This window comes from Schistocerca americana, chromosome 2 (genome assembly GCF_021461395.2).
Source record: "Schistocerca americana isolate TAMUIC-IGC-003095 chromosome 2, iqSchAmer2.1, whole genome shotgun sequence".
In the NCBI taxonomy this organism is placed as follows: domain Eukaryota; kingdom Metazoa; phylum Arthropoda; class Insecta; order Orthoptera; family Acrididae; genus Schistocerca; species Schistocerca americana.
The window spans coordinates 371904618-371931335 of NC_060120.1; the positions used below are offsets into that span (position 1 = coordinate 371904618).

The 26718-nt window shown below is 40.1% G+C and overlaps 1 pseudogene; it reads right to left on the reverse strand.

The window, feature by feature from the left end:
* The window catches only part of LOC124594029, a 352828-nt pseudogene that overhangs the window by 179686 nt on the left and 146424 nt on the right, over positions 1-26718 (reverse strand).

The window sequence follows — 26718 nt, forward strand, 5'->3', positions numbered from 1 at the left end:
ACGATAGCAACGAAGTGGCATCTAAGTCTACGGCCTTTTTGCCTTATGCAGGAAGCATTTCCAACAGGATTGGCTGTATTTTGTGGAAATATGACGTGAAATCTTCTAAGATTAAGGTCCTGTTGGCGTTCGTAAAAGATGATCTTGTTTTGTGTAAGGCTGGAGTCTGTCATATTCCTTGCAGTTGTGGCATGTCATATATTGGTCAGACAATCAGGACTGTGGAAGACCAGTGTATTGAACATAAGCATCACACATGCTTACAACAGCCAAGCAAATCCGCTATTGCAGAACATTGCATTGACACTGGTCATCCTACGGAATTCAACAACACGGAGATTCTGGCTTGCACGTCCAGCTATTGGGATAGTGTTATTAAGGAAGCTGTTGAAATCAAACTATCAAGCAACCTTATTAACAGAGATGGTGGATTTTGTTTAAATACTGTTTGGAATCCAGCTCTGTCTCTCATCAAAACACAGAGGGACAGAATTAGTGCTACTTCACCTGCTGATTAATAGTCACTATCGATATTTCTGGTGTTGGTTATCTTTGTTTGTGTTGACACTTGTTCTGTGTGTGGTATCTTCCTTGTTTCTCCTCAGTGAACTGAGGTATTAAATTTCCTTGCACATTTCTCCCTCCTTGCATTTGTGTGTTGAGAAGGGCTGGGTGTGCTCCTGTCGAAATGTAAGTGTGAGACAAGTCACTGCAAAAAAGAAATGCTGGTGCATTAATGATCAGTGTAACTGCCAGTATGTTGAATGAAGTGTTACACAGGAGCTGGATGTCAGTTTGTGGGATGGAGTTCCATGCTTGTTCCATTTTGTTGGTCAATACAAGGAAGGTTAATGCTGTTTATGGATGACATTGGAGTTGTTGTCTGATGATGTCCTACATATGCTTGGCTGGAGACAGATCTGATGATTAAGCAGGCCAAGGCAACATGTTGCTGCCATGTAGAACATGCTGGTTTACAAGAGAGGTATGCTCACAAGCCTTGTCCTGTTGGAAATCAACCCCTGGAATGCTGTTCATGAACAGTAAATCAGTGGGTAAAATCATCAGACTGACATACAAATTTGCAGTCAGGATGTATGGGATAACCACAAGAGAGCTTCTGTTGCCATATGAAATTGCACCCCAGATCATAACTCCACATGTAGGTCCAGTGTAACTAGCATGCAAACAGGTTGGTTACATGCCCTTAGCTGGCCTCCTTCTAATCAGTACACAACTATCATTAGCACTGGGGCAGAACCACTTTTGGTCAGAAAACACAACAGATCTCCTACATGTCTTCCAACGAGCTCTCTTTTGACACCACTGAAGTCACAAATGGCAATGGTTTGGGATCATTGGAATGCATGCTTAAGGATGCCTGGCCTGGAGCTGCCCTTGAAGTAAGTGATTTGTAACAGTTTGTTGTGTCACTGTGTTGCCAACTGCTGCTCAAATTGCTGCTGCAGATGCAGTACATCATGCCAGAGCCGTATGCTGGTAATGCCATGTGACCATCTGGATCCATTTGACTGTACTTTGTCCCAACCACCAATGCCAGCAATCATGTACAGTGGCTACATTCCTGTCAAGTCTTCCTGCAGAATCTCAGAAAGAACATCCAGCTTCTCATAGCCTTATTACATGACCTTGTTCATGCTCAGTGAGGTGCTGATAACTGTATCTTTGTCACATTAAAGGCATTCTTGCTAACATCAACACACCACATCCAGTCTCAAAGATAAGCAATACCACAACTATTACAGCATAATTTAGCAAACCTGATGTTCATCCTTATAGCAGCACTACTAGTGCCACTCTAATGCAACTGGTGTGAAATTGGAACACATACCATCTTTCAGATGTAGGAACAAGACTACCAGTTCTAATTTACTCCTTCTTGATGTGGCAATTTTTTCCCCATCAGTTACATTTGTTCAAAAAGGCACCTAAAACATTCTTGATAACTAATGTCCTTAGTGTGTGCAGCAACAAAGAGCAAAACTATGTTTTTATATCATTATTTATCAGAAGATATTTGTGCATTAATCAAAGAACATTGTGTAATATGGGTCAACTGAACGAGGCAGAACAACTGTTAAGGCATTGACCTCGCATTCAGGAGGATGGGGTTTGCTCTGTATGGCCATTCTGATTTGGGTTTTCTGTGGTTTTCCTAGACCACTTCAGGCAAATGTCAAAATAGTTCCATCACCAAACCATGGCCAACCACTTGTTCTATCCTTTTAAAGAATAGTTTAGTATTCTGTGTGTGTATATACATATTTTGAGCTACTGATTTTTATTGTAATACTGTGACAACTCGTATGTCATTGTGAGATGATTCACAGATGAAATAAATAAATAAACAAATAAAATAAATAAATCACCCATCCACCATTTAATCCAGGCTTGACACCCAGTGACTACCATCTGTTTTATAAGTTGAAAAAACATTTATCCAGAAGACAATTCAGCTCTAACAGGGTGAAGCAGGAATTTCTGCACTTCCTCAAGGACTTGGCAGTAAGTTGGTACAACATGAGTATACAAAAACTGTCACTGCACCTACAAAAACGCATTGACCAAAATGGTGACTATGTAGAAAAAATGGTGTAAATATTATAGAAAATAAAGGGCTTTTTTATCACCAAAAAATAAGACACAGACAATGGAAACTCCAAGTAGGAATATCAACAATGTAGGAAAAGACAGATTGCTACTTCCTGTAAAGAAGACACATCACGTTGCAGACAAGCAAGATTAAAAGACACTCAAATATAGCTTTCAGCCAAAGTCTTCTTTACTGAGAAAGGCTATGGCCGCAAGCTATATGTGAGTGTCTTTTGATCATATCTGTCTGCAACTTTATGTGTCTTTTTTACAGTATGCAGCAACCTATCTTTTTCTACATTGTTAAAGAATAAGATACCTTGCTTCTGGGATAACCCTTGTTTATTTAATACTCCAAGTATTATTACCATCCAAAAATCATGGCTATTATGATAGGTTTTTGGCATTTGAGTATGATGGAATCTGTAGAAATATGTTTGGCTTGAAGTACTTATTAATGGGGATGGCTGGATCAGGCACAGAACATAGTCACTCCTTTAATGTGTTCACAAAGACAAAAGTATATGCCTAGTACCACACATAGCAGCAATTAATAAAATTAATTGGATTATCATGTTTTAAATGAAATAACACAACTTCAGAGACTTTACTAGTCTCATACAGATACAATTTTATGTATACAGACTGCAGCTGTGAGTGAAAATTTGTACCAAGGCTGGGCATCAAACCCGGGTCTCTTGCTTAATAGTCGGGTGCATTGGCCACTATGCCACGTTGGCACAACAATTTACACAATTGTATGGGTTACCCTGGCATGCCTCCCTCCTCAATCCAAATTCTCACTGCCACCACAGTCTGCTTTAAATTCCCCCCTACACACAAACAAAATTGCTGAGACTCTCTATGTTCTGGAAAAGCACCTCAGCAGCAAATGTAAATGATAGTTCTACCTGGATATCAAGCTGGATCAACCATTTACTTTCAATGCTGAGTTGCTATTCCAGAATATGGAGAATCTCAACAATTCTGTTCATGTGTAAGGGGGAATTTAAATTAAACTGAGGTGGCAGTGAGAATTTGGTTTGAGGAGAGAGGCATACCAGGGTAATCCATGGAGTTATATGAACTGCTGTGCCAAGGTGGCTTAGTGGCTAATGCAACTGCCTAGTAAGCAGGAGACCTGGGTTCGATTCCCGGTCTTCTTACAAATTTTCACTCACCACTTCAGCCTATATACATAAAATAATACTGTGATTTAACTCCACTGGCAAGCAGCCTGACAGAGGATGTGCATGCCATAACACCATTATCCATTTGCTGGTGCAACTCATATGTAGTAAAATTCAAAAGAGGTTTCTAAATTTGAAAGGTGGTGACCATGCTACCAAGATTTATGCAGATGCATCATTGCTGATTTTTTTTGTATAAACCCCCCCCCCCCCCCTTACAACAAGTCAGCAGGTGCATTTTTTCTGTTGTTTTGACAAATATTTCCAATCCCATTTCTGCAATGTGTCGATATAGTCAGCCTCACGAAATAATACTCATTACTGGTTTCATGCAACACCCAATGTCAGCAGGAGATGTTTGTTTGTTTCTCACAACAAACTTTTTTTTTTTTATACTGAAATTTATTTTGCTCATTTGATAGAGCAGATCCAGTGTAGTCTTGAGTGATACTTGGTTTAACGATACATGCAAACAGGGAAAGTAGTAGGTGAAGAACAACAAGGAACCAGCAATGAATGAGTAATACTGGTGCATGGCACACAGTGTGGTGCAGACCGGCACACAAGATGGGGCAAGGACGATGTAATAAACAAATGTTTACTGACCTTTCAGACTCTTGTTGTTACTAACTGCATTAGGGACTGGGTGAAAACAAGGCATGTAGTCACAATACAAACATTATGTAGTACAGCATAACTTTCAAGACATTTTCCTGGAATGGTTAGTGTTTCAGTTTCCTACCGTAACATGACGACATCTACAGTATTCCACTACGAATTGTAATTAGAAAAAACAGACAGTTCTAATATCTTCTAGCACTCATCACTTTGGTAACCATTCTTCTGCATGTCCTCCTCACCTGACATGCAATAACAACAACAACAGAACCATAAGGGAAAATGTAGGTAAGACCCACGTAATTTAACTCTGGTGTTATAGCAGAAATGTAATGCACATAAGAGAAATATAATATCTTTGAAGGATGACTGTAATACTCCCAGCAACTACTATTATCTCAGTTCTGTGAGCTGAACTAACATAAAAAAAACACTTTTCTTCTGGAACCAATGCATGAAGAAACACTGATTACATCTTTGATTTGACCTTGATAGAGTTGGCAGAGATAACATAAATTTTTAGATGTTTAATAAGAACATGGGTAAACATATTGTTTTATCAGGTAACATATAGTCTGGAAGTGGAAAATACAGAAAGCTACCCAGTTACATTAGATCTATAGAAGAACTAACAGAAATGAGGGTAGAAAATAGTATTAATAACTACAGTTATCAGAATAGGTGAAGTTTGTCAGGAATTTAGAAATGTGTATAGAAAAATAACAACTGTAATTTTTGCAAAAATGAGAAATCTGGAGATGGAGAAAATGTATGTAGAATGGACTACATGAGACAGTTGCTCAGAGAAACTGTATTAACTATATGATGTTCAAATCCTTATATTTATTAATGACAAATGGAGTCACTGTAGAAGGATAACTTGATAAACAGTATGATGAGGAAAATAACAATGTGTGCAAATAATAACCACGTTTTAAAATTCCTGTGCATTTAGATGCAGTGTTAAAGCCTGGGTGGTATTTTATATTAAACGCAGAGAAATATAATATAATGAAATAATTTACCCATCACTGTCATTAAAAACATGACAAATACAACTAAATACAATAGTGTTACACAGTGAATCAGGCTTGGGTAGCTGAGTCAGTAGAGCGCATGCCCATGAAAGTAACACCCACTGTTCATCTGCAAAGGACTTTCACCAAGCAACAAATTTAGGCTTCTGTCTATGACTGAAAATTTATTTTTACATCCTATATCAAGTACATAAATAGTATAGTCTTACTGTAAGTATAAATGAGCCTCTCACAAAATTTCATCGTCAGTAACAATCTTGAATGAAATTTTCACCCTGCAGCAGAGTGTGTATTGATATAGAACTTTTTGGCAGATTAAAACTGTCAGGAAGTTTCATACCAGTGCACGCTCTGTTTCAGAGCGAAAATTTGATTCTGAAAGGCTACCCCAGGCTGTGGCTAAGCCATTTCTCTGCAATATCCTTTCTTCCAGGAGTGCTAGTCTTGCAAGATTCACAGGAGAGCTTCTAAAAGCTTGGAAGGTAGGAGACAAGGTAATGGTGGAAGTAAAGCTGAGAGGATAGGTTGTGAGTCATGCTTGGGTAGCTGAGGCAGTAGAGCGCATGCCCATGAAAGGCATAGGTCCCAAGTGTAAGTCTCGATCTTGCACACATTTTTAATCTGCAAGGAAGCTTAGTAAAAATCCTACTGACATTGAGATCCAAAGCTTAAACAACATACAAAAACTGGAAGAAGGAAACTGGAAGCAATTACAGGATGAAGTTAATAATCAGGTATTTGTGCAAAATATGAGAAAAATTTTACCAGAAGGGAAGACAAACTGATTAGACATATGCATTGCTGCAAATGAATAAGTTTTTATGTATTTGTTGTGCTTATTATTAGGTTCAACTGAATTGAGACTATCTATTCTTATTTGTCCATGTTGGCATGAACTAAATGTTATTTAGCTATTTCTTTTTTCCAACAATTAAATTTGAAACTTCAAAGAGTCCATATGCAATACAAACTTTGCCTGGCCAGCCAGGTGTTGGTGCTCACTCACTGTTGGTGGCCTCGCCCTGATGCAGGGAGGCTGGTGCAAGTTCAGGTGGCTTGCCCATTGAGTCAGTATGCTCATAATAATAACTGTGGCCACTCCTATGTGATGACAGGTCACGAGTTGATTTAAACAAAGGTGAGCTCACTCCTTCAGCCTCTGGCTGAGTAAATCTCAGTACTGTTGAATGATGTATGGGTCGTTCTGTACCAGCACTTGCTAGATCATCTCCTGTAGAATTAAAATAGGCTGTTGAAATAATATGAATGCTGTGTATGACTAAAAGAGCCAAGTATCTTTTATTCAGTAGAATGAAGTAAAATAATGATAATGGTCTAAAATAAAATAGGTACCTGGAGCACATCCTGATGGGGTAAGTTTAAAACTGACTATAGTACAAACTGTACACTTCTGACCCAAAACTCCAGGCTTGCACATGCAACGTCCTGTCATTTGTTCACAATCATCCCTCACTGAGCCATGTGGGTGGCAATCACAAGCTGAAAGATGGAGAATATGCAGATCAATTAAGTATCATGATTTATTTTGTTGGTACATAATTTTTCATATTTTAGTCTACATAAAACTAGAAAACTAGAGAAACAGACAAAACATTTAAGCCTATACCATTTTTTAAACATTAGCTCACTGTTTCATAGTAAGTTTCAGCTAAATGAAGATCAGACAGATGGGAAAAAGTAAGCAAATCGTTTATTATTTCAAAAGTAATCCCAATAACTGTCAATACATTTATCCCACTGTGAGAAAAAAATAGTCAAATATACCGATAAATGTTTGTGGTTGTCTTCAGATACATAACTACACCCTGGTATGCACCTCCTGGGCTCCAAAAAACTTCTGTAGTTTAGTTGAAATAACTTTGGCATCATAAAAGGTTGGGCATCATCCAGCAACAGAATGATGCCATCTGAAACATCCTGGGTGTTTGCAGTTGATGGCTTGCTTCACTTTTTGCAAAGACTCTGTGTGTCACTATGCATTAATTGTGGTGCCATGTTCCAGAAAGGCAATGAGGATTGGGTCATTCAATCAAAGAAAAAGGCAAAGGCCCCAAGTTCGAGTCTCCGTCCGGCACACAGTTTTAATCTGCCAGAAAGTTTCATATTTGTGCACACTCCACTGCAGAGTGAAAATCTCATTCTGGAAACATCCCCCAGGCTGTGGCTAAGCCATGTCTCCATAATGTCCTTTCTTTCAGGAGTGCTAGTTCTGCAAGTTTCACAGGAGAGCTTCTGTTAAGTTTGGAAGGTGGGAACGAGGTACTGGCAGAAGTAAAGCTGTGAGGACGGGTCATGAGCCATGCTTGGGTAGCTCAGATGGTAGAGCAGTTGCCGATGAAAGACAGTGGTCCCAAGTTCGAGTCTTGGTCCAGCACACAGTTTTAATCTGCCAGGAAGTTTCAGCTGCTAAATGCTTTATTTCTTATGAACATGTATCTGTTGCTGTATTTATTAGATGATGTGCGCCACCACGTGCAAGTTTTATTTTTTATTTTTTTAATGAGAATCTTAAACTATAAATCATGCTGCAGGTTTCAGGAATAATTTTAGTTAACAATTGTGTGGATACAGCAGCACTGAACCTCTTCACCTCTGCCAGTCACTAGGAATCATCAGGTAGCTAACAGCCTCTCCTCACAGCTCACATCCTCTCTCATATCTGTATACTTTTTCATTATGGATGGTCTGATGATGTTCTAGAGCACAGAAATTGATGATTCATCCATTCTTAGACAGTTATGGAAATCATCAAGATTCCAGCTGCTTTAGGTAACAGAATGTGAGCAGATTTCTTTCCTTGCATTAGCCACTTCTTTGTCCAAAGCTTTCTATTGCTTTTTTGGCCTTGTTACCCCTAAAACACCAGGATTTCATACAAAATAAACACACCTAGATTAAAAAATCACAATAACAGGATGGTGATGTAATTGCTGAGTGCAACTGGTCAGACGTGTGCAGGCTGCCACAAAAGTGGTTGGTCGGTCTTGCCTGTGTAGGAGCATTTCAAAATGTAAATAGTTGTGATGTCACATTCACTGAAAGCAGTTTGCTGTTATGAAGTATAGTGTAGTCATCGTGCTAAAGCCTTTGACACATTTTGCTGTCAGCAGATGTTTGTGTGTGCACTGTGTTTTGCTGCTTTAAATGGCTCATTTTATTTGCAACTACAGCTTTAATTTTTACCAGTCAAAATTACAAAGACAATGAAACTAAAACTTCTAAAAAATCTCAGGTTTTTACCAGATGAAAAAAATCCTGCATTTTTTTCAGGATTCCCCAGCTGTCCCAGGCATATACACCATGGCTCTGATGCTTGCTCTCCAGCTCAATATGATCACACCATGTTTCATCTCCTGTGGCAATATGAGATGGGGAATGATGTTCATCATTGTGGTGCCACTTCAGGTGCTGCAGCAATCTCAACATTCTGATCAACTTCTGTTCCTACATCAGGTTGTGAGGAATCCCCCTGCACAATGATTTCTGGAACTTCAGATGCTCTGTCATGAGGGTGTAAGAGGTACAGTGTCTGAGGTGCAACATGATCCAAATATCTTCCAGTGTCTGCCTTGGTCATTTCTGATTACAGCATCCACTGCAGCCGTGGCAGAATGGGTAATGACACAATTATCCAGTCACAGACAGATCCTGTTTTTCAATGGTACCACAGCTTCTCAAAATTGTTTATTACCCACAAACATATGCACTCATGACATACTGTGTTCACCATACACAGTAGGTTTTTAACAGATGAAGAAGATCCTGCATTTTTTCAGGATTTCCCAGTTGTCCCAGGACATATACACACTGGCTCTGATCTTGCACGAGTTTCACTTTCTGTCACTCCTTCCAAACTCAGAAACTGCACTACAAATCACTGTACCTCTTTCCCTGACTCCATAGTGAACTATGATGCACACACGTCTCTCTGACAACATGTTGATAATGTCTAACAGAAAAATGTCATAGTGGTGAACATTCACACTGTTCCTTCCAGATTCCCAATAGAGTGCACTCACCTATCTGAATTACCAGTATCCACACCATGCTTTTTATGTAGTCTGTCTCATTTTCATTTGATTGCCCCATATACTCATAGAAATATTTCAAAGTAAGAATGACTGAACAAATTATTCTGCTCAAATTACTGAGCTCTCGTGGATATAATCTCCCCCTCCCCCTCCCCCCCCCCCCCCCAAACCCCTGGCTCATGCACCCTTTATTTAAGTCCGAGGAATGGTTGCTACCTTTAATCTGAGTAATTTTACAATTTGTGTAACATTATCTAATTTAACTGTGACTGTTCCGTAGTAAACTGCTCTTTCCTGATTCAGTTTTTACATTTACAGTTGTCTGAATGTCTACCTTCCATTATCTTTCCACTGTCACATTTAAGGCAATACAACACTCTCCCCTTCTTCCAAAAACATACATAATATTTTACTAAAAGAACATCAGATTATGTTTACACTCTCATATGAATATGAAAATGATGATGGAAATTTGTCTTGTACCTGTTGTGCGACTGAAAAAAAGGAATTAGTAAAAATAAACTGCACATCATTCCAAGTCTTGCCTGATTAGTCCAGCCATTAGCTATATCATGCTCACATAATAACATCATACTTCTCTGTTATTTTGTTATTAGTGGATGGTAGCCTGTATTAGCTGCATAGCCACATCAACAGCTGGAGTGTACCATGAACATACTTTACGACAGGTACTTTTAGCAGCAATATTTTAATCAAAGTGAAATAAAATATGTTATAAGAGAGACAATAGCACCCATATCCTGTTAGGTTTTTCTCTCAATGTTTTAAAAGTCCATACAAGATTTAAATGTGCAAAATGTATAAGACTGTTTGTGGATTCAGATAGCTCAGTAAATGCATAATTTAAAAAGTTCAGTATGGAGCTTGCAGTCAACAACACAAGTTTAGGTCTTATGTGCTTCTAATTATAGTTCACTAATGAAAATTTCTTCAAAGCATGTGGCTTATTAACATATGACCAGAGGGGTATATTGAATGTCCATGTACCATCTATAGAAAAGAAAATTGTGAAAATTACAGGTATTTTTGTTCAAGAGAGTACTTGTAAGTCCATCATTAAGGCATAAAGTCATATCTCATGAACTTAAATATACCAGAAGACATTTGGCAAACTTTGAGAAACTGTGCTCTAACAAGGCACACAGAAATATATCTAGTGAAGTCCAGAACACTTACGTAAACATCCCTGGTGACCTTCTGAGATCTTTGGTAATCCCCAGAATCCTGGCTCGCAGCGGTCACACTTCAATCCACCAACTCCTGGTTTGCAGACACACTGTTTTGTGAGGGGATCACATGTATCAGATAGTGAACCTGAAAATTGGCATTTGTGTAGAACAACACATTGATAAAGCTGTGCGCAGTTTTGTGTAAATGGTGAACTGTTTTACCAAATACAGGTATATTACTGTAATACTTTGACCTTTTCCATATTATCTATAACCAAATTCAGAACATTTTCAAAATAACACACAAAAATTCTGAACAAATGAGTAAAAATCAGGACACAAGCTTAATAATAAGTGGTGATAAAAAGTTTCCTTTCACATTATACCAATCATTATACCAATCAAATGAAATTGCCATGAGCATAGAGGCACTGCTCTGGATTGAAGACACCTGTTTGGTGAAACACTGTGTCCTGGAGCACAAAGAAGTCCATAACTCCCTGCTGCACATCCTTTTCCAACAAGAGCTGTCAAACCTTCATGGCTTTTTTAAGGGACCAAAGGTGTGATAATTACATAGAGAGACATCAGATCTCAAGTGTCTCCTTCTTGAGATAGCATAAATTCTGCATTAAAACATTTGTGACATGGGGACATGCATTACCATGAAGCAGCAGCATCCTTTGTTGCAGTTTATGTGGAAGTTTTGCCTTGACAGCATGCCATAATTTCTCCAGTGTTGCAGAGTACAATTCCCCAGTAATGGAGACACCAGTTTCCTTGAAATCAATAATCAATAGGCCCTGGTAATCAAATAATACGACCAACATCGCATATCCAGCAGACGGCTGCCTCTTCAACTTCTTGGGATAGGGGGGGGGGGGGAGAGTATGATGGATGGCACCATCATCGATACTTTCGACTCTGGTTCCCAGTGGTGGCAGCAGCTTTCTTCACCTGTGACAATGTGCTCAAGGAATGTGTTGCTTTCCACATTGAAATGCATCAGGTGCTTCATGCAAATAGCCACCTAGTTTGCTTTTTGTTCAGCATACAATGTCTGGGATATCTACTGGCTGCAGAGCTGATGGTAGCTTAACTCCTGCATGCTACCAAAGCTGTTGTTGATATCCTTGGATAGTGCATGAATGATTATGCAGTGGAGTGCCCTAATTGCATCATCAACTACCCACTTGTTGTGTGCAGTGGATGAGGCTGGCCTTCCAGGTTGACTGGCATCTTGTGTCAAATCATGACCAGCACGGAACTTGACACACCATAACACAATAATGGTTTTCAACAGACATGCTTCCCCATACACATTCTTCATTCTACTGGTGTTTGTCTTTCATCAGCCAAGAAAAGAATAACAGCACATTGCTCCGGTTTGGACACATTTGGTAATAACACTGCCATAGTTCACATTTCAGAATATACCACATTCAGTTTTTCCCGAGGGCATGCAGCTTTACTGTATGATTAAATAATGATGGCGTCCTCTTGGGTAAAATATTTCGGAGGTAAAATAGTCCCCCATTCGGATCTCCGGGCGGGGACTACTCAGGAGGATGTCGTTATCAGGAGAAAGAAAACTGGCGTTCTACGGATCGGAGCGTGGAATGTCAGATCCCTTAATCGGGCAGGTAGGTTAGAAAATTTAAAAAGGGAAATGGATAGGTTGAAGTTAGATATAGTGGGAATTAGTGAAGTTCGGTGGCAGGAGGAACAAGACTTCTGGTCAGGTGACTACAGGGTTATAAACACAAAATCAAATAGGGGTAATGCAGGAGTAGGTTTAATAATGAATAGGAAAATAGGAATGCGGGTAAGCTACTACAAACAGCATAGTGAACGCATTATTGTGGCCAAGATAGATACAAAGCCCACACCTACTACAGTAGTACAAGTTTATATGCCAACTAGCTCTGCAGATGACGAAGAAATTGAAGAAATGTATGATGAAATAAAAGAAATTATTCAGATAGTGAAGGGAGACGAAAATTTAATAGTCATGGATGACTGGAATTCAAGTGTAGGAAAAGGGACAGAAGGAAACATAGTCGGTGAATATGGATTGGGGCTAAGAAATGAAAGAGGAAGCCGCCTGGTAGAATTTTGCACAGAGCACAACATAATCATAGCTAACACTTGGTTTAAGAATCATGAAAGAAGGTTGTATACATGGAAGAACCCTGCAGATACTATAAGGTATCAGATAGATTATATAATGGTAAGACAGAGATTTATGAACCAGGTTTTAAATTGTAAGACATTTCCAGGGGCAGATGTGGACTCTGACAACAATCTATTGGTTATGACCTGTAGATTAAAACTGAAGTAACTGCAAAAAAGTGGGAATTTAAGGAGATGGGACCTGGATAAACTGAAAGAACCAGAGGTTGTACAGAGTTTCAGGGAGAGCATAAGGGAGCAATTGACAGGAATGGGGGAAAGAAATACAGTAGAAGAAGAATGGGTAGCTTTGAGGGATGAAGTAGTGAAGGCAGCAGAGGATCAAGTAGGTAAAAAGACGAGGGCTAGTAGAAATCCTTGGATAACAGAAGAAATACTGAATTTAATTGATGAAAGGAGAAAATATAAAAATGCAGTACATGAAGCAGGCAAAAAGGAATACAAACGTCTCAAAAATGAGATCGACAGGAAGTGCAAAATGGCTAAGCAGGGATGGCTAGAGGACAAATGTAAGGATGTAGAGGCTTATCTCACTTGGGGTAAGATAGATACTGCCTACAGGAAAATTAAAGAGACCTTTGGAGATAAGAGAACGACTTGTAGGAATATCAAGAGCTCAGATGGAAACCCAGTTCTAAGCAAAGAAGGGAAAGCAGAAAGGTGGAAGGAGTATAGAGAGGGTCTATACAAGGGAGATGTGCTTGAGGACAATATTATGGAAATGGAAGAGGATGTAGATGAAGATGAAATGGGAGATATGATACTGTGTGAAGAGTTTGACAGAGCACTGAAAGACCTGAGTCGAAACAAGGCCCCCGAAGTAGACAACATTCCATTGGAACTACTGACGGCCTTGGGAGAGCCAGTCCTGACAAAACTCTACCATCTGGTGAGCAAGACGTATGAAACAGGCGAAATACCCTCAGACTTCAAGAAGAATATAATAATTCCAATCCCAAAGAAAGCAGGTGTTGACAGATGTGAAAATTACCGAACTATCAGTTTAATAAGTCACAGCTGCAAAATACTAACACGAATTCTTTACAGACGAATGGAAAAACTAGTAGAAGCCAACCTCAGGGAAGATCAGTTTAGATTCCATAGAAACACTGGAACACGTGAGGCAATACTGACCTTACGACTTATCTTAGAAGAAAGATTAAGGAAAGGCAAACCTACGTTTATAGCATTTGTAGACTTAGAGAAAGCTTTTGACAATGTTGACTGGAATACTCTCTTTCAAGTTCTAAAGATGGCAGGGGTAAAATACAGGGAGCGAAAGGCTATTTACAATTTGTACAGAAACCAGATGGCAGTTATAAGAGTTGAGGGACATGAAAGGGAAGCAGTGGTTGGGAAGGGAGTAAGACAGGGTTGTAGCCTCTCCCCGATGTTGTTCAATCTGTATATTGAGCAAGCAGTAAAGGAAACAAAAGAAAAATTCGGAGTAGGTATTAAAATCCATGGAGAAGAAATAAAAACTTTGAGGTTCGCTGATGACATTGTAATTCTGTCAGAGACAGCAAAGGACTTGGAAGAGCAGTTGAATGGAATGGACAGTGTCTTGAAAGGAGGATATAAGATGAACATCAACAAAAGCAAAACGAGGATAATGGAATGTAGTCGAATTAAGTCGGGTGATGTTGAGGGAATTAGATTAGGAAATGAGACACTTAAAGTAGTAAAGGAGTTTTGCTATTTGGGGAGCAAAATAACTGATGATGGTCGAAGTAGAGAGGATATAAAATGTAGACTGGCAATGGCAAGGAAAGCTTTTCTGAAGAAGAGAAATTTGTTAACATCGAGTATAGATTTAAGTGTCAGGAAGTCATTTCTGAAAGTATTTGTATGGAGTGTAGCCATGTATGGAAGTGAAACATGGACAACAAATAGTTTGGACAAGAAGAGAATAGAAGCATTCGAAATGTGGTGCTACAGAAGAATGCTGAAGATTAGATGGGTAGATCACATAACTAATGAGGAATGAGGAAGTATTGAACAGGATTGGAGAGAAGAGAAGTTTGTGGCACAACTTGACCAGAAGACGGGATCGGTTGGTAGAAGATGTTCTGAGGCATCAAGGGTTCACCAATTAAGTATTGAAGGGCAGCGTGGAGGGTAAAAATCGTAGAGGGAGACCAAGAGATGAATACACTAAGCAGATTCAGAAGGATGTAGATTGCAGTAGGTACTGGGAGATGAAGAATCTTGCACAGGATAGAGTAGCATGGAGAGCTGCATCAAACCAGTCTCAGGACTGAAGACCACAACAACAACAACAACAATGTTGGAAAGACATAAATGCAATGCTAACTTCCTGGTTATGTGTTGGGAGCATATGTATTGCATCAGCACCCTCAAACAGAAACTTTTTGATCACCTATTATAAATTATTTTCACATATTATACCACGCCACTGTGTGAGGTTAAGAACTGTACTGATTTTGTGAATACAATTTGGATGTAAATATAAACACATATTTATCACACTTTCGATTGAAGTAACAGTATGGACTCACTGTTACTTGAGCAGTTCTTTTTAGTGGGGGGGGGGGGGGGGGGGGGGGTGTATTTGCTGTATTAGTTTATTTTCATTAAGCATCAAGTTGTAGAAGTCCATACAAGGGAGGCTAACAAATGTGGTTGTTATCATTGTCAATGTTTTTACTGTTTCTAATTTGAATCTGTTTTTTCATCTCTCATTATAAGTTTAATTACTGAAAGTATTCTTTAGGGAGATGTATTAGAACTTGGAATAGGTGATGAAAATTGAACCAAGATTTTAACATGTTTTAGACACACTAGCTCCTCATGAAAATGAGTAAAAACTTCCTCTATTTTTCACTGACACTGATATTTGATTTCATATTACGGTCCAGTGGTTTAGCTTCACAGAATTTTCTTATATAACAGTACTCATCAAATAATTCTCACTAGTCGACAGTAAAATTCATGATACTAGATTTTACAAAACAATACAATTCTTGAATACTAATCCAGCTGATGGTTTTTGTTAAGGCTATCCACTTTATTGGTAGAATAGGCTCCAGAAATGGTTGACATCATTCTCGAATGTACCCAATGTAGGTATATATAAAGCTGCAGTATTATCATTAAACTGATAAAGTGTCACTAGCTTATCTCTTCCCGATTCATGTAACTGCTTTTTTTTTAAAAGGAGATGGCAAAAATCTTTCAGATTTTCTGATTTCTTATTTGTCAAGGAACATATTTATTTTGTCTGCAACTTCAGTTATAGATACAGTGCACAGAGTGCTGTTGGACAAAATACGTAACTGGCTTGATTGTAAGTATAGGGTGACTTTAAAAAAAATCTGAGTGATAGATCAGTCATCAGTGGACGACAGTAAGTAGGATTTTAACACTTGGAATATATCAACAACTTTTTCAATAGTTGGTAGAAGAGATAAACATCTAGTTTCATTATGACTTAAAAGTTTTGTATGTTCAGCAAACTTCCAGAATCATTTTAGTTTTTCAACACATACTGCATAAGTAAGGAACTGTTGAAGGATTTTACCAAGTTTGAGCTGTAATCAATGGATAAGTTGCCTGTGCCTGTTTGGACAGAATTGTGCATAAAATAAGCAGGGCATTATAAACTTATTAAATTATTTTAACTTTCTTTCTTTTTTTTTTAAAAAAAAAAACTTGAAATAAAGATGATATTGACCTCCATAGTTTGTACTCTGTTGTTAGCCAAAATTATTACAGCCTTTTAATTAAGACTGAACTTTTGAAACACCTGTAAGACATACAGGCACAAAGTCAAACAGTCTGCACTTTCAACACCAGAGTTCACCAACTCCCAACACTCTCAGTACAACGCCTTTATCTGGTTGGTAAAAACCAATCACTAAAGAAAAGGGCTTGAAGCCCACATAGGTGGAAGAATTGGTCATCACTGAAATAAATTGCGTTTCTTTAAATTCCTTCATTACTTATTCCACAGCAAATGGTGCAACTATGTTAGTGGTAACTGTTTTGGTTCTTGCCTGTGAGCATGGAAACCACTTGTTAAACAGTGATTTCATTAGAACAACGGTGCAGTCTATAGACCTGAAACTTGAGTTGTACATCTCTGAGTGGTATGCAAATGTGGCTTCATGTGCCAAAAGCTGTTTATCTATATCTGAAACTACCTTACTGATTAGTAGTTATCAATTTTTGATCCAGAAGAGTTAATCTGAAGTGTAGCTTCATGTTTGTTGGACTTCATGTGAGTTATTATATCGTGTGTCCTCCATGCCCAATGCTAAATTTCACAACATACACTGTACACTCAGCATCGTCACCATGTCCTTTAATAAACAGGAATTCTTTCAGTGTCTTACTCTTTTGTATGCACTTTTGTTTTCCGACAATTTACTCATGTAATGTTAAGACAAAACTAGAGCCTTGGCTGGTTATTAATGATGAGTATGATACCAAACGTTTAAAGCAATTCCCATGTGGCAGCTTGACAGCTTGCCCTACTTGCACTTGCTCATGAAAGACAAAGGTCCCGAGTTCGAGTCTCTATCCGGCACACAGGTTTAATCTGCCAGGAAGTTTCAAATCAGTGCGCATTCCACTGCAGAGAGAAAATATCATTCTGAAATTCTTATCTGTTTGCTATGGTTAAGAATATTAATCAAGAACAAATAAAACAATAGTACTGCAGGCATACTATGCACAGTTCCACTCACTGCTTCGATATGGGATCATTTTCTGGAGACACTTAAGTTCCGGTGCAAAGGTTTTTAGAATGCAGAAAAGAGCTCTAAGAATAATTTGTGACCTTAAAAAGATGGAGTCCTGTAAATCTCATTTTACTGAGCTTAGTGTTCTGAAAGTTCCAAGTTTATTCACTTGTGAAACTATCTTGTTCATTTGAGACTACCTCTTGAAAATAGGCAAACTAGTACAGAATGAAAATGTACACAACTGTTGTTCCAGAGGGAAGTAAAATGTAGATAAAAAACACCACAGAACAACACCCTATTAGCAGAATATACACTCCTGGAAATGGAAAAAAGAACACATTGACACCGGTGTGTCAGACCCACCATACTTGCTCCGGACACTGCGAGAGGGCTGTACAAGCAATGATCACACGCACGGCACAGCGGACACACCAGGAACCGCGGTGTTGGCCGTCGAATGGCGCTAGCTGCGCAGCATTTGTGCACCGCCGCCGTCAGTGTCAGCCAGTTTGCCGTGGCATACGGAGCTCCATCGCAGTCTTTAACACTGGTAGCATGCTGCGACAGCGTGGACGTGAACCGTATGTGCAGTTGACGGACTTTGAGCGAGGGCGTATAGTGGGCATGCGGGAGGCCGGGTGGACGTACCGCCGAATTGCTCAACACGTGGGGCGTGAGGTCTCCACAGTACATCGATGTTGTCGCCAGTGGTCGGCGGAAGGTGCACGTGCCCGTCGACCTGGGACCGGACCGCAGCGACGCACGCCAAGACCGTAGGATCCTACGCAGTGCCGTAGGGGACCACACCGCCACTTCCCAGCAAATTAGGGACACTGTTGGTCCTGGGGTATTGGCGAGGACCATTCGCAACCGTCTCCATGAAGCTGGGCTACGGTCCCGCACACCGTTAGGCCGTCTTCCGCTCACGCCCCAACATCATGCAGCCCGCCTCCAGTGGTGTCGCGACAGGCGTGAATGGAGGGACGAATGGAGACGTGTCGTCTTCAGCGATGAGAGTCGCTTCTGCCTTGGTGCCAGTGATGGTCGTATGCGTGTTTGGCGCCGTGCAGGTGAGCGCCACAATCAGGACTGCATACGACCGAGGCACACAGGGCCTGCCTGAAGTCTTCTTCAGAGGTTCTTACATCTATGGCAGTAACTTATTCGTGAATGACATGAATGCTTGCATTTCAACCTGCTCCAATACTGTCTCAATATGGAGTACATCTGCAGTCTACACTTCCACAAGGTACATCATTTCTGTCACCATTTATGAAAATCAGAAAATTTAGCATAATGTTAGTGCCAAATTCATTTTGCTCTTTTCTTGTCAATCAAGACAGTTTAAACCATTATTTCATTTAAGCTGAAGCTGGACCATAGTATCAAGAAACAATAACTGGTTGACATTCATTTTAAAAAACTGTAACTCTTGTTCTGATGATATAATGGTGTACGGAAACAGGTAAATTTACCTAGATATTTCTGCAGTCCTAATAGTCTTTATGAAAAGATGTAATCAGTCATTAAAAGAAAGTTCTTAAAGACAAGAAAAATGCACACATAAGAAAAGGAAGTTTTATTAAGAGTGCAAAAGAGAGCTGACAGACAAAAACAATTTAAGTGACAGACTGTTTTTTATGAAAAGCGTATCTCAGAAAATGTGACGTCATCTCATATGACAGTGTACCACAACAGGAAACTAAACCCAAACAGCCACTTGCCATCAAGCAGATAATAAATTAGACAGCTCATCAAGACTGACTGATTGATTTTTTGTTGGTCCAGTCTTATCGGACAGCACAAATTGCACAGTTGATGTTGGACAGGGCAAAGAAAAGCTGCAGTAATACATAGCATTAGCAAATAGTAAGAAAATTAAAATTAAGTACCTATTCTTACGATTTAATTTTAAGTAACTATTTTGTTATATGTTCAGAAATTATTTTACGGATCAGAAACAGTACTTTATTAGAAGTGCCTTTAGTTTCATTTGAAATATTGGATACACAGCAATTTTTATTTCCTCTGTATTTATTGTGTGGTACTACACCAGCATTACATACACTCCTGGAAATTGAAATAAGAACACCGTGAATTCATTGTCCCAGGAAGGGGAAACTTTATTGACACATTCCTGGGGTCAGATACATCACATGATCACACTGACAGAACCACAGGCACATAGACACAGGCAACAGAGCATGCACAATGTCGGCACTAGTACAGTGTATATCCACCTTTCGCAGCAATGCAGGCTGCTATTCTCCCATGGAGACGATCGTAGAGATGCTGGATGTAGTCCTGTGGAACGGCTTGCCATGCCATTTCCACCTGGCGCCTCAGTTGGACCAGCGTTCGTGCTGGACGTGCAGACCGCGTGAGACGACGCTTCATCCAGTCCCAATCATGCTCAATGGGGGACAGATCCGGAGATCTTGCTGGCCAGGGTAGTTGACTTACACTTTCTAGAGCACGTTGGGTGGCATGGGATACATGCGGACGTGCATTGTCCTGTTGGAACAGCAAGTTCCCTTGCCGGTCTAGGAATGGTAGAACGATGGGTTCGATGACGGTTGGATGTACCGTGCACTATTCAGTGTCCCCTCGACGATCACCAGTGGTGTAAGGCCGGTGTAGGAGATCGCTCCCCACACCATGATGGCGGGTGTTGGCCCTGTGTGCCTCGGTCGTATGCAGTCCTGATTGTGGCGCTCACCTGCACGGCGCCAAACACGCATACGACCATCATTGGCACCAAGGCAGAAGCGACTCTCATCGCTGAAGACGACACGTCTCCATTCGTCCCTCCATTCACGCCTGTCGCGACACCACTGGAGGCGGGCTGCACGATGTTGGGGCGTGAGCGGAAGACGGCCTAACGGTGTGCGGGACCGTAGCCCAGCTTCATGGAGAAGGTTGCTAATGGTCCTCGCCGATACCCCAGGAGCAACAGTGTCCCTAATTTGCTGGGAAGTGGCGGTGCGGTCCCCTACGGCACTGCGTAGGATCCTACGGTCTTGGCGTGCGTCGCTGCGGTCCGGTCCCAGGTCGACGGGCACGTGCACCTTCCGCCGACCACTGGCGACAACATCGATGTACTGTGGAGACCTCACGCCCCATGTGTTGAGCAATTCGGCGGTACGTCCACCCGGACTCCTGCATGCCCACTATACGCCCTCGCTCAAAGTCCGTCAACTGCACATACGGTTCACGTCCACGCTGTCGCGGCATGCTACCAGTGTTAAAGACTGCGATGGAGCTCCGTATGCCACGGCAAACTGGCTGACACTGACGGCGGCGGTGCACAAATGCTGCGCAGCTAGCGCCATTCGACGGCCAACACCGCGGTTCCTGGCGTGTCCGCTGTGCCGTGCGTGTGATCATTGCTTGTACAGCCCTCTCGCAGTGTCCGGAGCAAGTATGGTGGGTCTGACACACCGGTGTCAATGTGTTCTTTTTTCCATTTCCAGGAGTGTATTACAAAGTTACTTGTCTGCAGCAGAAAATTTTCCACATTTTCCACTATAGGTTAGTGAAAACAGCACATCAGTATAATTACTGAATCTAGGTATATCTCATCAGTCCAAAAAGTTTCAAGCCTGAATGAATAAAAAATTTGGAAAGTTCAGATGGGGGTATTAATGCTTCAGGTATCCTACATAGCCCTCCCCTCTCACTCCTCCGCCCTCTAATTCCCACCACCCACTAGAGTACAACACACAGAATGTTCATATAACAACGTGAAACCATCAGAAAAGCCCTTCTTTGGGAAGTTGTTCAACTCACACAACACATTCGAGCTTCCTTCAGTCTTGGTGAACCATCAGAGACCCAGTCTGCACTTTCTTGTTTTGTGGTAGGTTCATATCAATATGAACCTTGCTCTACTTGCACTTGCTCATGAAAGACAAAGGTCCCGAGTTCGAGTCTCTATCCGGCACACAGTTTCAATCTGCCAGGAAGTTTCATATCAGTGTGCATTCCACTGCAGAGAGAAAATATCATTCTGAAATTCTTATCTGTTTGCTATGGTTAAGAATATTAATCAAGAACAAATAAAACAATAGTACTGCAGGCATACTATGCACAGTTCCACTCACTGCTTCGATATGGGATCATTTTCTGGAGACACTTAAGTTCCGGTGCAAAGGTTTTTAGAATGCAGAAGAATAATTTGTGACCTTAAAAAGATGGAGTCCTGTAAATCTCATTTTACTGAGCTTAGTGTTCTGAAAGTTCCAAGTTTATTCACTTGTGAAACTATCTTGTTCATTTGAGACTACCTCTTGAAAATAGGCAAACTAGTACAGAATGAAAATGTACACAACTGTTGTTCCAGAGGGAAATAAAATGTAGATAAAAAAAACCACAGAACAACAGCCTATTAGCAGAATATATGTAATGCTGGTGTAGTACCACACAATAAATACAGAGGAAATAAAAATTGCTGTGTATCCAATATTTAAAATGAAACTAAAGGCATTTCTAATAAAGTACTGTTTGTGATCACCAATTCTTATCACTAGTGATAATTTTTTCAAGAAAAGAAATGTTGATTTTCATTTCAATGAAGCTGTGACAAGCCTCCTTGGGTCATTGTTTTTGCTTGGGAGTCAATATGTACAGGACAAGCTTTAAGCGTGGAAAATGTCCTGAACAATTGATTTAGAGTAGTTCAGTTTGTTGCTCCACTGCAATTTGTAACACAGACATGTTGGCACACTACTGTCTACTCACAACTGACAGGTCAAATGCACATCTGTTGTTTATAGTTGTTAGTTCAAGCTGCCACCACAGTAGCTATGGTGATATTACTTACACACCAGGAATAAAACCAGTCTCATAACTTTTTGGATGGGTGGCATGTTTATGATGGCCTGTCTTATCTGCCTCACTGTGTATATCGTTAAAAGAGAATCTTCTGGAAGAGAAATTCTAGTGAATTGGTATCAAACAGAATAATTTTACCTAATTTATTGCAACCACATTGTGATGGACAGCCAGCATTCAGTGGTCCGGGAGCAGGTGTCTTCCCATCAGGACAACAACCGTAGAAAGCACCTGAACACATGTCTTGCTTGTTGTCTGCATCTGCTGTGAACATCATCTCAAAAGATCATTACGACGAAGAGCTTCTAGAGGAAAGAAAGTTGTTACAATGTACAGACACTTCGAGCATTTTTAACAATATAATGAAAAGGGTAGTTGCTACTCACCATATAGTGGAGATGCTGAGTTGCAGAAAGGGACAACAAAAAGCCTGTTGGAAAGTTAGCATTCAGACAACAAGGCCTTTGTCAAAAATAGACAACATATACAAATGCATACACTCATGAAAACTCATATGACCACAGTCTCTGGCTGCTGGAGCCAGTCTGTGTAGGTTTATTTTTGATAAAGGCATGGTTGGTCAAAAGTTAAGCTAACTTTCTGACAGCCTTTTAGTTGTGCCTTTCTGCGATTCAGCACCTGCACTGTATGGTGAGTAGCAACTATCCTTTTCATTATATTGTTGCATTCCATCCTGGATTTTCTGGAGCATTCTTAATTTTCATACACTCCTCTCTCTGCCTTTTTACAAAAATAAAAATATTAAATGTGGTAGTGTGTTTTCTTATCCTCGCTTTTGTAGCATTGTAACATACTGTTGTTTGTGGACTACAGTAAAATGCTAAAGACAGCCTTTTAGTAATGAAATCACTAGCAGGTGAACCTACTTATAAAAATGTGCACTGGTCAGAGAGAGGAAATTCAACAACTAAAATCTGGAATGAAAATTTTCTTACAAGTACAGTTAAACAAGTTATTCTGGTTCAGTCATAAACAATTTAGTAGTACATTGGTGCATTTATGATGATGATGGAGCTGTTGGAAATGGATAAAAGAGCAACCTAAAGCAATAGTATGGAACAGCATCAGATTTCCATATTCAGACAAGAAATAACTGAAAGATGTCGTGAAAACAAAGACGGGGAAAATAAATGTGGCTTGCTACAAAAATGTGAAATGTGACAGGGACAAATGAATCATTCATAAAATGTCTTTTCAATACTAGCCAGATCTCACTGTAAAAAGTCTATGAAGGGGAAACAAAGGTCTGTGTGACCTACCATTCCCCAACCAACCCCTCGCTCCTCCAGGGGAAAGAACTTTAGTGACATGAGCCTAGGCAGATGATCTCAGTGACACAAAGTGGGCCACGTAAGGCAATTTGTTGACCCTGTATCACATCAAAGTGCTCACTACACTCACTGTCCACCTGCTGATCAGTGTCTGGATGGTTACCATAACCAGGGACACTTTGGTATGTGGCATACATGGCTTCTGCATCCACAATACCACAAGAAGCCCGTTTCACTGAGAATAAATACTAGCCATCAGACCAGGCCAGATAGGTGTTGAAGCAGTGAGTCATTGTCTAGTCAACTGTCATAAAGTTAGGTGCCACCATGAGATTGCCACTGCTCTGCAGTTGTCCTGACAGGACAGCCTTCTCAGGAGATCCAGCTGCTTCCTGATGGGCCAAGGGTTGAACTGAGGCCCTCCCAAACACCGAGTCACTGGGGTGCTCACAACAGCCAGTCACCACCCACGGCAGCCAGTTTGGTGTATGCTGCCTCAGTGTCTGTATCTGTCGCTTACCACGGTTCGGTGGTCCTCAGCATCCAGAGGTCAGCAGGTCATGAAAGTGACTACACCTGTGCCGGGCTAAGTGTAGCACTGGCTGGAATCCAAATTTAGTACCTTCCAAAGTCTGTGGGTCAAGGCCTACATTCCAGCGCTGCATTATGTGAAGCTGAGTTGGACTACGAACTGCTGGATGTGTATTAAAGAGAGTATACAGTTTCCAAACATCTGATGCACCCTGATCCGGCATACTCCATCGCATCATAGCCACACACACTATAAATGGCATCAGAAATTTTGATGGAGACTGAATTGGTGCTTCAATGTTTGCAACGGCAAATAGCAACACAAGTAGCAGCAGCATGTGCATTATGTCCTTATGTATGTTGTTACTGCACTTCTCCTCTTCCCACAGTCCTATTTCTCATGATACCGGGTATAGATTCACTTGTGGGACATGGGAAGAGCTCAAGGGATGAACCAATGCCACAGACTGGATGCACACAGTGTAACCTACCCAATTACTTGGCCCAAAGCGCCAAATCACACAATGTGATATGCTAGGTAGGCCATTAAAGAGGAAATCACATCAGACAGTGTAGGGAGAATGCATGTCTGAAATGTGGATGACTGTGGATGAGAAACAGAAAAATGTGAAACACAAATTAGTTTGTGTGTTTGTCATATACTGGAATGTAAACCATTTTAACGTATACACTAGCAGTCGCTCATAAGATTACAATGAGCATAAGTCTTGACTGCATATGATGGTGTTGTTTATCATCTCTGGAGTAACTGAAGTTCGTTTCATATTGTTGTTTCTAAGAGCTAAAAAAGCTTTTCGTTTTAACTGATATTACTTGTATAAATTTCCTTCATGGTAGCAATGTGCCAGTTACAGTTATTGACAATACTATCAAAAGAGTAGACTGCTACTCACTATATGGCAATGATGCTGAATCGCAGGCAGGCACAATGAAAAGACTGTCAAACAAATAAGCTTTCGACCAGAAAGGCCTTCATTGGAATTAGACAAAACAGACACACACACACACACACACACACACACACACACACACACACACACACACAAAATGAAACTCACACACATACGTGACCACAGTTTCTGGCTGCCTCCTGTTTGCATGAGTGTGTGTGTCTGTTGTCTAATTCTGACGAAGGCCCTTCTGAACAATAGCTTGCTTGTTTGACAGTCTTCTTGTTGTGCCTATCTGCAAGTCAGCATCTGTGCTATATGGTAAGTAGCAATCTATCCTTTTCATAATGTTGTAAATATTCCATCCTGTGTTTCCCATTGTTTGGTTAAATGATTACTAGTTGCTTTAGGAAACTAAAGGCTTGGTGAAAACTCTTCAGTGTTTTGTCTTTTGACTTAATGGTGAAAATTTGAAATTGGTGATTGTGAGCTTGAACTGTTACACACTGTACCTTCCTATATTTAACAGAAGATGATGTAGTTTTTCAACAAAAATCAAATCCATGTTGAAGACCTCACCAAATGCAATAATTATGCAAGTTGGAATTTTGCAATACAAGCATATTCAGAACATGATGAACTCTAGGACTGTGCGTACCATCAACAGTAATCAAAAGAAAGAAAGTAAGGGTAAGATCTAATTTTATAATTAGATACAATCAATTATGTACACATACAAGTTACAACCTTAGCTAAAGAGATCTGGTAGAAATTAGAGTTAGCTTTCTATGACATTACTGGTAGTTTAAACAGACAAGTGGACTTATTGGAGGAGTTAATTCCCATTACGGAATTTTGGAATAGTCTAAAAGTATTTAAGACATGTGAACAAATTCATGTCAACCAATTATAATTTGAGAAACACTAAATTTGCTGTTTATAACTGTTTGTCAGTTCGACAGAAACATACAAAGCAATGATAACAGGAGTAAAAAGTGTGGGAATAAGATAAATCCAGATACCGTACTAAAAAGAAAACTATTACATGAAATTCTTCACAGGGACATGAGCTGTATAAAGAAAACTGGAGCATGGTCAAAACACCGTGAAAGGCAATAAGTGACCACTGTGGTTCAGTTGCAGTAGATACGGGAATACTCTTAGATAATGATGTGCAGGAAGGAGAAAGACATCAAATAAATTTGAAGAAAATGAAAGTTTCACTTCAAATTTTATAGCTTCTTCACATTCAATGAATATTACTGATCTGTAATCTCAGCTGCCTTTATGTAGTGACAAATCGACATGACCCAGAACTGCTGTTGCCCACAAGCCACCTTCTCTGATATAAAGTATGTGAAATATCAAACTGACACTAAATATACTTCTACATCTACGCTACGTAAACCACCAACGTGCATGGCACTCCATCACTGGTGTGAAAACAGAAAAACTCAGGTTAGAGATGTAGTATATACACCGAAAGTTGCTTCCAATCTTCTGTCAGTGAATGGAAAGATTTAAAACAAATCCAAAATAAATTTTAGGCTTG